This window comes from Episyrphus balteatus, chromosome 2 (genome assembly GCF_945859705.1).
Source record: "Episyrphus balteatus chromosome 2, idEpiBalt1.1, whole genome shotgun sequence".
Classification (NCBI taxonomy): Eukaryota; Metazoa; Arthropoda; class Insecta; order Diptera; family Syrphidae; genus Episyrphus; species Episyrphus balteatus.
The window spans coordinates 70,758,221-70,771,726 of NC_079135.1; the positions used below are offsets into that span (position 1 = coordinate 70,758,221).

Here is a 13,506-nt window from a genome sequence, read left to right on the forward strand (position 1 = left end):
CACATCTGGCAGTCAACGGCGGCGTCGGATTCGAAAACCCAAGCCCTGGGGGATTCTTTTTCTAAAAGGCACAGGCATACATACATTCATTACACACGCATACCGAGAACAAAGAACAAAAAAACCACCACCATTCCAACAAAAATCTCCTTCTTTTTAATCTCCGCAAACGTCCCTTTGAATTATTTAAACTATAGCAACATCTATATATATAGCAGGCAGCAGGCATTCATTATCCCCGCCATGTTGTGTTTTGTTTCTTTTTTCTTTTTCCCTTCTGCTCTTACTGCTGCTGAGCTGACCAGAGTTGTCTGATAAAGTAAATATATATGTATTGGTGTGATATCTTTTAACCCAGGTAGTTATTGCGTGCGTGTGTTTATGGAGATTGAATTCAACAATCTCTCATTCGTTCTCTCTCCTCTTGACGCATGTGCTGAAATGATTTAAACATGAATGTTTTTTCCTTTTCTATTTTTATTTTTTTTGTTCGTAGTTTTTGTTGTTGTAGCGTATATTCTTTTGTTTGGGTGTGTGTGTGTGTGTGGTGTTCTTCTCTTATCTCTTTTATAATATGGCCTTTTACAATGAGCGAACACAAACGAAATGAATATAATAAATTACCTCTGCTTCACTTCAGTTGGAATGCGACAACAAAATCTGGTTTTTAACAAAAAAAAAAAAAGTAAAATGAAAGGAAAAAAAGAAACAAAATTTATGACCATCCGAGTCAATAGATGTGTGGATGATAAAAAAGAAAAATGAAGTGTACACGAAGGGGGATACAAAAAAAGTTGTTGTATGTTGTTTCTATAATGAAATAAAGGGGATAAGATCTTTTTAGTCGGTAAAGGCAATGATGATAGAAAATCAAGGGAATATAGATACAAAGTTATTGTATGAGTTGCCAGTTGTTGTTTTTTTTTTTTTTTTTTTTTATAAAATAAGAGGGAAGTTCGGGAAGCATGGTATTAATGAACAGCGGAAATGACCTCTTATTAGTCAATTTCATACCATGGACGACATTTTTTGTTTCTTTAATTTTTGGTAAATGGTAGGTACTGTTGGACTTCCCTTTTAGTGTGATGGCAGTTTAAATATTCAAGGGGGGAGAAGTGTGGTTATTAGGTAGGTGGGCTTATTATCTATTATTATTTACGTTTTTCAACACTCGAACATTTTGGTGGTTGAAGACTGATGTGTACAATGCACCTGTCAGAATAATTAAGGGATGACGTAAGCACTGTCAGTCTGGAAACACCAATATTTTAATGCGTCGATGTCAAAATTTACATTTTAGGTAATTGGCTCAAACTCAAGGGCATGTAGTTAAAAGGTACATTATCTACATAAAGTGAGATTTGTGTGTGTTCGAATTCACTCTATTTTTCCCTAAAACGTGTCTTTCAAGGATAGGTAGAAACCTTGTTTTTGTCTTGATAAATATTCGATCATTTCCTTTTAGTTTCGGTGTTAAATAAAACTCCTGAAGGCTAACAACGTTCCTTTGTTACTAGGACCCTACTCTCTTTCTCTCTACTATAGATAGGTATCTAAACTAAAAATAGCTACAGGATTTGAAAGTTATGATTTATGAAGATCAATCATGATTTGGTTCTAGATGGCGCCAAACTGATCAGTAAGTTTGTTTTCGGATGATCAGTCATGATCAGTAAGTTTGTTTTCGGATGATCAGTCATGATTTTGTTCGAAAATTAACGAATGCGAAAGAGATGGATGATGGCTTTTTTCGTTCGCACTCATTGAATCTCGAAAAGATTAAATACTTTTGAGTAGATAGTTATGTTCTCCTATTACTAGGTCTACTTTTACATTTATTTACATTTTTCGATTTAACGAGTGCAAGCTAATAAGAACGCTTGAAAAATTGAGAAAAAAAAAACAAAAATATCAGTCAGTTTTGATTCCTGTTTTGAAGAATTCAAGAAACATTAGCTTAAAAAATTCGAACTACCAATTTAGCATATAGTAATTTCTATCTAAAAAATGTGGTTTACCATCCCAAGATTAAAGTGATGATTCTGATCTGGATGATTCTTACTCAAAAAGCTGACTTAGAACCTAGTTTACACGAGCCAATTAGTTTACAAAAAGGTTTAAAAATTTGAAGTTTTGGCGGAATTTGTGAAGTTTAGTTTTAAGATTCACTAAATGTAATTGAGATGCAGGTATTTTTCGCGCTTTTTGATTTAAGGCATCTAAGCAGGCTCCTGCACCATCCTGTCTTGTTTGTTCCAGGGACTGAGGATTTTGAGTAACCTGAGAAATTGGAATAATATTCGAAGCTTTTGGAACTAAAGTTTGGCTAGTAAATTGATAGAAACAAATCTAAATTTTTCCCTTAATTAAAAAATGTAGATCTTGAAGTCAGGGATTGGCTTAAAAAAAGCTTGTGTTACATTGGATTTTCTGTATACCCATGACCTTCTTCCTTGGACCAAAAATGCATCGTAGTGCATCGCCTTTTTGCACATTAAAAAATAGGTTCCTCTATCCTGTTCTGTGTCAGACGCCTGATTTTACCAAGTTTCTTAACTAGTGCGGACAGGGGCTTTCTTAGATTGGAAAGGTTTGTGTACATGAGCTAAAATTTAGATAGATACCTAAGTGGTAGATAATCAGGAGTTCATGTGCCTTTCCTTAAGTTTTACATTTTAACTAAATAGAATAGATTCCCCCTTCCCCTTATGACAGGAATCATGGAATGATAAACGATTCCACTTTGATTCCTTCCCCACCCTGATCTAGGTATTGAAACAAATCAAAACCAAGTGTTTTTTTTTTTTTTACTTTCCTAATTAGCATCAAATTAAGTTATCCCCCACCACCATATAATCTCAAACAACAACAATTCCAAGTATTATAAAAGCTATAGCTGTTGGCACCTAAAGATAGAAAACATAACGCTTCGGCGCAATACTTTATTTGCTCAGGGTGTGGTCGCAAAATTAAAACACATTTATTTTTTTCTCTCATTTCAAATTCAAATTTGTATATTCCCCCACCCCATACATATAGATACATACAACCCTCATCAAACGATTCCCCGACAATCAATTTCCAATCCCAAGAGTACAGTCAAAACAACAAAAAAAAAACTTTTTGATTGCTCTAAAATGTCGTTTGAATTGGAATTCATCTTGAATTTCATTTTAAACAAGCAAAGTGCGTTCAACATTTAAAAACAACTTGTGGGGGCTTATAATCGTGTGTATACTGTAGAGTATAGCAAACGTACAGTACACACGCGTTGTTAGCCCAAGCAAATTGAATATAGTGGTATAAATTGACTGAACACAAACACGCACATTCATACAAGCAAAAACGAACCAAAAAAAAAAAAATAAAATAAAGAAATAGGAAACTCGTTTACAAAAAGTAGAGGGAAATCATAAAGAAAAGAAGGGAAACTATTTCTGACTGCGCAGAATATTTTAATACTAACAAAAACAACAACACTGTCTACATTTACTACCACACATTTCAAAAAAGATTTTAATCAAACCAAATGAATATAACTTGAACAAAAAAAAAAAAAAAAACAAGACGAATAATGACTTTTATCTTTTTTCTCTCTTTTGCCACACACATGAATTGATTTTTTTGTGTGTTTGGTTTCAAACCAAACACCATACCGATAATCCCCACTACAGAAAAAATGAATTTCTATTTTTAGCCAAAGGAGAAAAACCAGTTTTACACACTCACACAATCGCATTAAATCACTCATCCCTTCTTTCATGATTTATGAACAAACAGAGCAAAAAAAGCAATTCACAAAGCCCCGCCTGCGAGAAAATGTTTTAAAAAAATGGGGTTTGGCAGCTGAGCCAAAAATGTCTGTCGCTAAAATCAATAAACGAAGGCGTGGTTTGTATGAAGAGACGATATAAGTAGATGTTTTCTCTTTCTTATGCATTGAAATGAGATTAAATTTGATGCTTATTCTTTCTGACACATTGTAAATGTTATTTTGTATTGTTTTTTTTTTTTTCAGTCGCGACAAGTATTTTTTGGGTCAGTATGTCAAGAACCAGGGGAATTATTGAGTTGGAGAAAGAGAGATACATGCAACGGCGACGGCGCGTAAAATGAAAAAAGGGAAAATGAAAGAATACAAAATGTAAAAGTCAGGGATGTGATGAGTTTAAGGGTCGAGTTACACTTGAAATGTTGTAGTTTTATGTTTTAATGTTCAGAGTGGATAATAATAAAATATAATAAAAGGTTATTTTCTTAAAGAGGAGTCGAACAGGTAGTGATGTAGTAGCGATACATTGAAATCAAGATTCTGCCGAATAAGCAGTAGGTATTTAAAACAGGAATATATACTAAAAATTACCTGTAAGAAAATTCTAACCCCGACTTTTCGAGAGATGATTTTCAAAGTGCGGCGAAGTTTTTCGGTGTAAATCGACTATGGTGAATCTAATGCCGACTTTTCACGAGTCGATTTTTGCCGTGTGACGAAGCTTTTCGACTCGTGTGAATGTAAATCGCAGGTGACTAAAGTGAAAATCTAAATAGAAAAATCCTAGTCGCACGTTTTGTTTTTTTCTTATAGATAATGTGTGATATCCAATTTCATTGATACCAATGTCAAAATAAGAAAATTAAAGAAAATTGTTATAATTTCTTTGGAATTCATCATTTATTGTATCATTGTACAATATGTATCAATGGTGTTTGTTTCAAATTTTCAAAAATATGCCACTTTTACTTTTTAGTTGTAATGAACAGAAACTTTTAGGCTCGTTACATGTTGTGAATATTTGATACGTGTTATAAAAAGCAGTAACCTTTAACATTAACAAAGGTTAGTGGTTAGGTATTTATTTAAGATCAAGTTTTTAAAATCTACTTTTATCATTAAAGGGTTTTTACTTGGTTTTAGTATTGGGGTTTTAGGTACTCGTTCCTCGTTGATTTACAACTTATGACTTAAATATGATTCTTCTTCTTCTTCTTCAAATAATTATTCTTTAGGCGACATTTAGAAGCTAATTTAAAGAAGTGACATTAATATTGACAGTAAATATTGTCCTTTTAAAAATTGATTCGCTTAATAGCCAATAAAAACTGGATATTTGGGATTAGCCATGGTACTGACATTGAAACAAAATTTGTTTTCCTTGCTTAATTCAGGGGTCAAATTACGGCACATGATTACGATCATACGTTTGACTATTTCTGTCTCTATTTAATCATAAGAAAACGATAGGTACACATAGCAACCATTCGTTAACGAACGTATGCCGTAGTTCGACCCCAGATTTTGTTTTAATTTTTTGTTTGTAATTTCCCTAGTCAACCTTCACAAGGGTTTACCTTCGGACATGCTTTGGTACTGGCAGTTCGAAGATGAAGTCATAAGCTATGTAGAATGTGGGAAAAATGTTGATATGACACATATATGGATTATATTATACTGCAAATTCAGAAGCTCATCAAGTAAAACCTGTTACCTAACTTAAATCCCTAGATTTGGGACTAACAAGGATTGTCTAAAAGTATAATAGTTGTATTCACGATACGGTGCAACAAAAAAGGTGTAGAATTACTAAATTTTATTTTTCTACTACTACAACTACAAAAGACAAATTTTGTACCACTGTATTTTATTTTATTCTAAAACGGTACCTACATCTTTCTACTAAAAACTCTTAAGTATAAGTATTACTGGGACCCATTTTAAATTATGTCCTTCTAATTAAGACCGATTAAAAGAATAAATTGATAAAATTGACCTTACTCAACCTTACAATTACCATTTTTTTTATTCAACAAAATAAAATAGGTTGGCAGCGCCGCATTATTCATAACAATATTCCTCTACCTATAGTGACAAGCAATCCGGTTATATATATATATATTTTTTTTTATCAACAAAACGTGGTCAGCATCGAATCAAAACAAAACAATGAAACGAGCAAAAGAAAAAACCTAAGAAAAAAAAAATCAAATAATACGTAAACACTCTACGACGATAGCATGGCAAAGTATTACCTAAACACATTTAAACAGTGCCAAGCGCACTGTGTAAACATAGAATTCGATAACTAACACCATCACAACTTATGACGACGAACGACGCGACGGAAGATTTTCAAGTTATCTTTTTAACATTTCGCCTGGCATTCGATTTATAGAATGTAGATGTAGAGTCGTAATCAAAATCTAAATTAACATTATTAGTTGCGTTCTCCCAACTTCCACTCGACTTTTTTGTTTCGTGCGTCGCGTCGTCGTTCGTCTTGTTTTTTTTTTCTTTTTTTACTCCCGGTTCCCTTCCCGATATTATACGCTGTGATCGAATTTTCTATAATTTATATCTTTGGCTTTGCTTTATTTTGGTTTTTATTATTTTTGTTTTTGGTTCGGTTTGTTCCAATAGCTTACTGCAATTGATACGAGACGGTACGTATATTTATATGTAAAATGATTAAGTATTCATTGGTACCTATAAGAAGTTATAAAATATAGCTTTATAATCACTTCTTTTAGTTTATGACAAAATAATAAAAAAAGTAATTGGTGTGATTATGTATTCAACGCATTCATCAACTTCCATAAAGTAAGGTATTCGATTAACATGTCAAAATAAATCGATTGTGACCTCATGAAATGTCATCAAGTGAATTATGTATTAAAATTCATATCATAACCATCAATATCTCGAAAGGTGTTTATTTTTTTTCGGTGGTTCACTTATATCACTATTCTTTTATCTTTGTTCTTATCAACATAAAGAAAGAACAAGAAAGAATTCGTCGAAAAAACAACAACTGCAGTAAAAACAGGCGCACTTCCTACTCGAATTCAGTTTAATTAAAGCGCAAGTCTTCTACATTCTACAAGGAAACAAGAACAACGTTGACAGACGGTGAATATTTCAATATCCACCAGAACACAGTGTCACTGTCTGAAAAAAGTGAAACAGTGATGTTATATGATTTTGATGTGTTTTAGATGAGTAATAGTTATGTCCGAATGTTTTAATGGAACTCAAACCCTGTTCCATTGGAGGTGGTAGTTTACTCGTGAGTAGAAATCTACTACAACAACTACACTTTCGTATCTCCTCGAGTAGAATTTCGTGTGTTATTTGTAGTACTAGATCTACTCATGAGTAAACTACCACCTCCAATGAAACAGGGCTTCAATAAGTGCCGTATCAAATTTGAGTAGATGTGAATTGTATTGATTTCGTATATAGTCAATTTTTGTTCATGAAAATTAGCTACTATTATTTCTAAATAAAAAAAATCCAAGAAATAGCAAATAGCAGCGTTCCATTGAAGGTGATAAGATACTCATGAATGATGAATATATGATCTAGTACATTTACTTCTTACTACTTCTGCTCTTCTGCTTGAGTAGATGCGAGTTGTATTGATTTCGTTGAAAGTTCATTCCATAGAAAATTGCTATTATTATTAAACTACTGGTAAACTACTCATGGATATACCCATGAGTAGTTTACCACCTCGAATATAATGGGGCTAATAGCTCTAAAAGTATGTTTTGAATAAAAAAAGTAGGCAGTTTTTCGTATTCCAGTAATAGCCCTGTTTCTTTGGGAGGTGGCAAAGTACCACTAGTAGTTTACTAGCGATTTTCAATGGAACGCACTTTCAACAAATTCAATACAAATCGTATCTACTCGGTAAGAAGAGCATGAGTAGATTATAGTACTAGATTAATCAAAACATCTACTATTAGTAGACTACCACCTGCAATGAAACAAGGCTAATATACCTACTTCAGTGTACTAGATTTCATAATTTTTCACGCAAAAGATTTTGACGGCAAAGTTTTTCTAGTTTGTAATACTATTTTGTAATAGATTTGTTGGTTGTATAACATTTTTTAAACAAAAACAAAACTTAGGCCCATTTGCTCATACTAGTCATAAATTCTAATCTTAGATAGGTCGAACATAGCTCTAAGGTTTTACTTAGTTTATTCTAAGTTTCTAAAAAATATTTATGTTTATCCTAGCAACGATTTACTTTCATGCGAGAAATCGCTGAGAACTTCAAATTAAAATGTCAAACGACACAAACGTCAGTTTATTTGAATTGTTTTTGAGCAATTTACCGGGAATAATTCAACAAATTTATTGTTTTGGCAATTTTAATTGCAGAAAAAAGTGTAAAATAGTGAAAGTGGCAATAAAAGTGTATTTAATTTAATAAAAAAAAGTATTTATTTGACAGAAATTGTTTTGTAAATATTTTTGTTTGTCAAAAAATAATATGACCAATATAAAAACAAAAAGTGAACAGTGTTTCCAAAATGTGTGTTGTAAATTTTACCATCGGTAAATGCTTAATGCTAATGAATGTGAGTTAATTTATATTAAATTGATAATTTATTTCGTTTTTTACCACATGCATACATTTTTCAAGCCGCGTTAATTCTGTTTTGGTCAATAAAATACTTTAAGTAAAACATAAAATCCTTAAGGCCCATTTGCTCATACTAGTCATAAATTCTCATCTTAGCTAGGTCGAACATAACTCTTGCGTTTTACTTAGTTTATTCTAAGTTGCTAAAAAATATTTATGTTTTACCTAGCAATGATTTACTTTCATGATATAAATCGCTGAGAACTTCAAATTCAAAAGTCAAATCAATAGAAACGTCAAATAATTTAAATAGATTTTGAGCAATTTAGCAATTAATATACAACAATATCGTTAAATTTTCAAGTTTGTGTCTTTATCTTGCGGAATAAAAGTGTAAAAAAGTATATTTGAGACAAAAATAAGTGTTAATTGGTTAAACAAAAATTATTCGTGTGTGTGTGTAAATGTGCTGGTGTGTCAAAATTAGTCAATGAAATATGACAGCAAAATAGTGCCTCATACAAAAAACTGTGGTGTAAATTGTACCATCTGTGGATGGTTTAAGTTAATGAATGTAAGTTTATTTTTATTAAATTTATAATAATTCATGTCCTTTGTACTACCGACATCAATTTTTGAGCGACATTCTTGCTTTTTTCATAAAATAAAAGAGCCTAGGTAGAACATAACAGCTTAAGTTCTACTATTTCTTCCCCCTAAGTTATGTTAAACTTAGAGGAATTTATGACACAGTTTGAAGTTCGTGCAAACCGTAATGTAGAACTTAAGGGTTTATGTTTCACATAAATATTTAAGACTCGTTTCAGCAAATGGGCCTAAGTTCTACTATTTCTTCCACCTAAGTTATGTCAAACTTAGAGCAATTTACGACACAATTTTAAGTTCGTACAAACCACTATGTAGAATTTAAGGGTTTATGTTTCACATAAATATTTAAGACTCGTTTCAGCAAATGGGCCTTAAACACATAAATATTAAATATTTAACGTAGCTTAACTTAACTTTTGAGAACTCATTTAAGAAAATCTAATAAATATGGGCGTTAAGCCAGAACTATAATTTGCACAAAAAGACTTAAATTTAAATTTAATTCAAGCTTCAAATTATTGTTAAAATGGCTCTAAACTAGCTCTAAACGCCGAGAATGGCAATCGTTAAGCAAAGTTACTTAAATGTGTAGATTCTTTATAAATATATTTTGTACTTAAAAGCTATTTAGGGGTTGTTTAAAGCTAAATAGCTTTTAAGATTCTTTTTAAATATAGCTGTTAGTCTTTAATAACATTTCATCACCAGTTGACGAAGATTTGCTTATGCTTAAACAGGGTGGTACAAAAGTCTTGAAGAATCATATAATTTTTTGCAAATGGCGGAAAGTTCAAACCATCTTTAAAATTAGTAATGTTTACTGTGGTAAAATACACATTAAAAGAGCCTACAAAAAAATAATTGGAGTAGAATCAAGTCTTTTTTTAAACTTTATTCAGCAAAGTAGTAACGCCAGTCAATTTGAATAACAACACTGAACTGTAAACTGCAAATATTGCTTAATTACATACAATCATTTATTTTTTTTTCCTTTGGGGGATACAAACAAAAAAGTGCACGAGAAATTTCAGTTGTTTCGTTATTTCGTGTTGGAAAAAAATTATTATTAGAAGAGGCAAACCAGACAACAAAATAAACAAGGAAAAGGAAGAGAAAAAAAAGGGAACATAAATAAACCAGAATTTTTGTAGTAGATTGTGTTGTTGTTGTATTGGGACTTGGGAGTTTTGTGCGCACAAGTGAACCAATAAACGTGGGTAGGTATGTTTTTTATTTGGAGTGTTTTTTTTGTTCTTTCTTTTTTTTGACTTGTTTTTTTAGGGAAGCAATGGCATAAAGGCAGGCAGAAGTTTGGCAACCTTGGACTTGTCTGCCTTCGTCTCTCTGATCTCTGCTAGTGTTATCATTTTTCAATGTCATTCCTCTTTCTCACCACATGATTATTGTTTGGCATGAAAAAAAAGTAATGATTTGTTATTGGTTTCAAAAAATTAATTATTTAAGGTTACTGGGTGCATTGAATGGTCTTTTAAAATATTTTTTTTCTGAAGCCTGGTACGCTGCTCGCGCTAAATTTTAGCTCCCATACAAATTATCGAAAAATTTTAGCCGAACTAAAATGAGTCCCATACAAATTATCGATAACTTGTATGGGAATTTTATCTTGGCTAAAATTTAGCGCGAGCAGCGTACCAGGCTTGAGTTGCAAAAATTCAGGGTTGCTATGAGGTGGTATCATCTCATAGCAACATGGTTTCATTTGTTCCGTCTGCTTAAATGTCAGGAATATAATGGCGTTAGCAGTTTTCCTTTTCTTCCAGTAGACATACTGGATGATATGAATTTTACTAAAGAACTTACAAGTAAAAACCATTTTGACCAAAATGTGAAACCTATAGAACTTAGTAAACGTAACGAAGGTTGGAGAGATTTTATATTATTCACAGCCCTATTCTCCTCAATATCACTGATACGCCACAAATCACAGGAGGAGGCAAAACTGATTTTGTGATCTTTCCGTATTTTCCCGCACGGTTACAAATTGTGACATTCACAAAAACTATCAAAGTTGTGATCTCCTTCTAGTCAGGCCACAGCTTGCAAATAACTCGAGTTTTCACATTTGGGTGTACAAAAATGTAGCTACCTTTGCTGTTGCGAGTTTCTTTATGAGTTTTCTTGTGACGATTAGGGAGAGAATACAAAAATGTTATCGAGTCACAAGGAATAGTAATAAGTAATAAGAGTTGTGAAAAGTGGCGTACTGAGGGGGGGCTCAAGCCCCCCCAAGCCTTCAAAATCATGTTGTTATTTAGCTGATTTCATCATAATGTACATGATTAACTGAAACTTATTTGAAAATCTTAGAGATTTAGAGACAGCTCAGATGCTCGGATTAAATTCCTTGCAAATTAGTTTTTGAGACTCTCACGTTCTGCATTTGACTTTTTGCACATTCAAATGCCGAAAGAGAAATTAGGTCTTCTGCATTTTTTCACCATTTAGATTTTCTGATCGAATTCAACTCACTTTGTTTCTGTTAGTGAATTGTTCAATGAATCTGCAATTTTTGTACAAAATATAATCAAAACTTATATTTTTATTGTTTTGTAATGTTTATTTGTTGTTAATTTAATACAGAATACATAAAACACATAAAATAAAATAATCCATCACTGACTATGTGCTTGCAACCTCATTCGCTTTTCACTTTACCTAAAACATTTTTCTTTTAAAATTTGCGAAATGTATCTTCTTATTTTTTCTTTTAAATACTGCTTTTTTCCAGTAAAACTGCCAATAAAAATGCATCCATGTTCAAAGGAGTAGTAATTTCACTTTAAAACAAAATAAAAATGGATCATCCTTCAGTTTTGACAGTTAGAAGCAATTTCGAAGTTTTCGAAATCGAACGAAATGAAGAATGTGATATTTCATTTCACGTGAAATCGAGTGATTTCAATTCACTTTCGGTTGAATTGCGGAAAATGGGCGTTTATATCGAAAATAGTGATGAGCAGAGCTCAAAAACTAGACGTCATAAGAATAAATCTGGAAACAGTTTTGAATTCAGCCATTCAGACAATGTTTTACCGAAAAAAAAATTTGTTTAAGGATGGCTGACAACACCTTGCATTTTGTGTAAAATGTTTGGGATAATTTCAAATCATAATAAATGTGGCCTAAAAAATTTGAAAAATAAATGCATTTTATATTACGAAAAAGTTTTAAAAAGGACATGTTAAAATTTTGTCAATAATTTTCTTTTTCAAAAATCTGAGTTCAATTACCATTCTTTCAAAAGCCCTTCATTCAATTAACTTAATTTTAATTTTACAAATCTGAAATCTTAAAAATGTGTACTTAAATATTGTAGTTGTTTCCGTTGTGTTCAAATATTTTTTTTTCTGTTTGAAGTCAATCAATAAGAAAATTGCATCTATCGCTTGAACGATGGAAGATTGTCCCTCACTCCCAAATATTTTTTTTTCCTTGAATTTCCTAGACAATCTTTTGGCATCAATTAATTTATGAAGTTTAAGTTTAAAAAATCAAAACGGCAACACCGGCAATTTTTAATCTATAGACTTTTAATTACCGACGTTTGAAAAAAACATCATCAAAATCTAAGCTGTTCGGCCGGGTTCCCTAATATTGCCAATTTTTGAGCTTTAGTTACTCCACTAAAATAGCGATTTTGACTACACCTTACTTAGCCTGTCCCTTTGGCTAAAGCTTTTGATATTCTACAAGGTGAGGAAAACTGCCACCTCGGGTATCTCCTGCCAACTATTTTAATTAGTCTTTGGAGCTATAAATTCATTCAATTGTTAATTATTTTCGTCAGCCTTGCAAAGGCCTTGAACCCCATTAACAAGATAGTACGTTCCTGGACATTCCAACACCAACAATTATTTTGCTAGGTATATTGCAAATTTAAAGTCCGAAGACTTCTTTATACTTTTGTCTACTTAAAAGAAATGTCGTCCATCTTCTTAACAAAAATGAATACCTATTCAATTCAAATTGCTTTTGCCCACTTAATTCTTATCTGAATGCCAAAGCAAAAAAAAAAACAACTTAAAAATGAAAACAAAACAAAAATAGCACACAATTCCAGTGAAGAAGAAAGAAAAGTGTCATATTACGTTTCGTCTGTAGTATTTGCACAAGAAAAATTCAAATAGACAGACACCATAACAATCTGCCATTTCTGATTCTTAAATTGGGCTCTCCAACCAGTGTTACCGCGTGGATTTTTTTTTGTTCGAATGAATCTGCCATTTTGAATTATAATCTCTTCTTTTCAATTTCGAACAATTTAAAATTTTAATGTTGTTATCATCTTTAAAAAAAATTAAATTTTCATGTAAAAAAAATTTTGCATTACATTTTTAGCTTATTTATTTATTATTTATTTAGTAAAAAAAAAAAGAAGTTTCAAAAAAGAAGAAAACCGCCAAAATAATCTCTAAACGGTAACACTATCATGAACATTTTGGGCTTCGCATGTTATGAATAGCTAGGTATACCTCTTTTTCTACCTTACGAACCCATAATCTAT

At 31.8% G+C, this 13,506-nt stretch overlaps 1 protein-coding gene across 4 annotated transcripts in view; it reads left to right on the top strand.

Moving 5' to 3' along the window:
* The first annotated feature begins 6,149 nt into the window (after positions 1-6,149).
* LOC129912166 (D-2-hydroxyglutarate dehydrogenase, mitochondrial) overlaps positions 6,150-13,506 on the top strand; it is a 99,736-nt gene continuing 92,379 nt past the window's right edge. Inside the window, exon 1 of one of the 4 annotated variants that reach the window (XM_055990305.1) lies at positions 6,150-6,438. The gene's annotated coding sequence lies outside the window, so the exon portion shown is untranslated. Of the gene's footprint in view, positions 6,439-6,558; positions 6,596-9,860; positions 10,199-13,506 lie in introns of those variants that run through there. The other 3 variants (XM_055990300.1, XM_055990304.1, XM_055990301.1) reach the window with 3 other exon arrangements.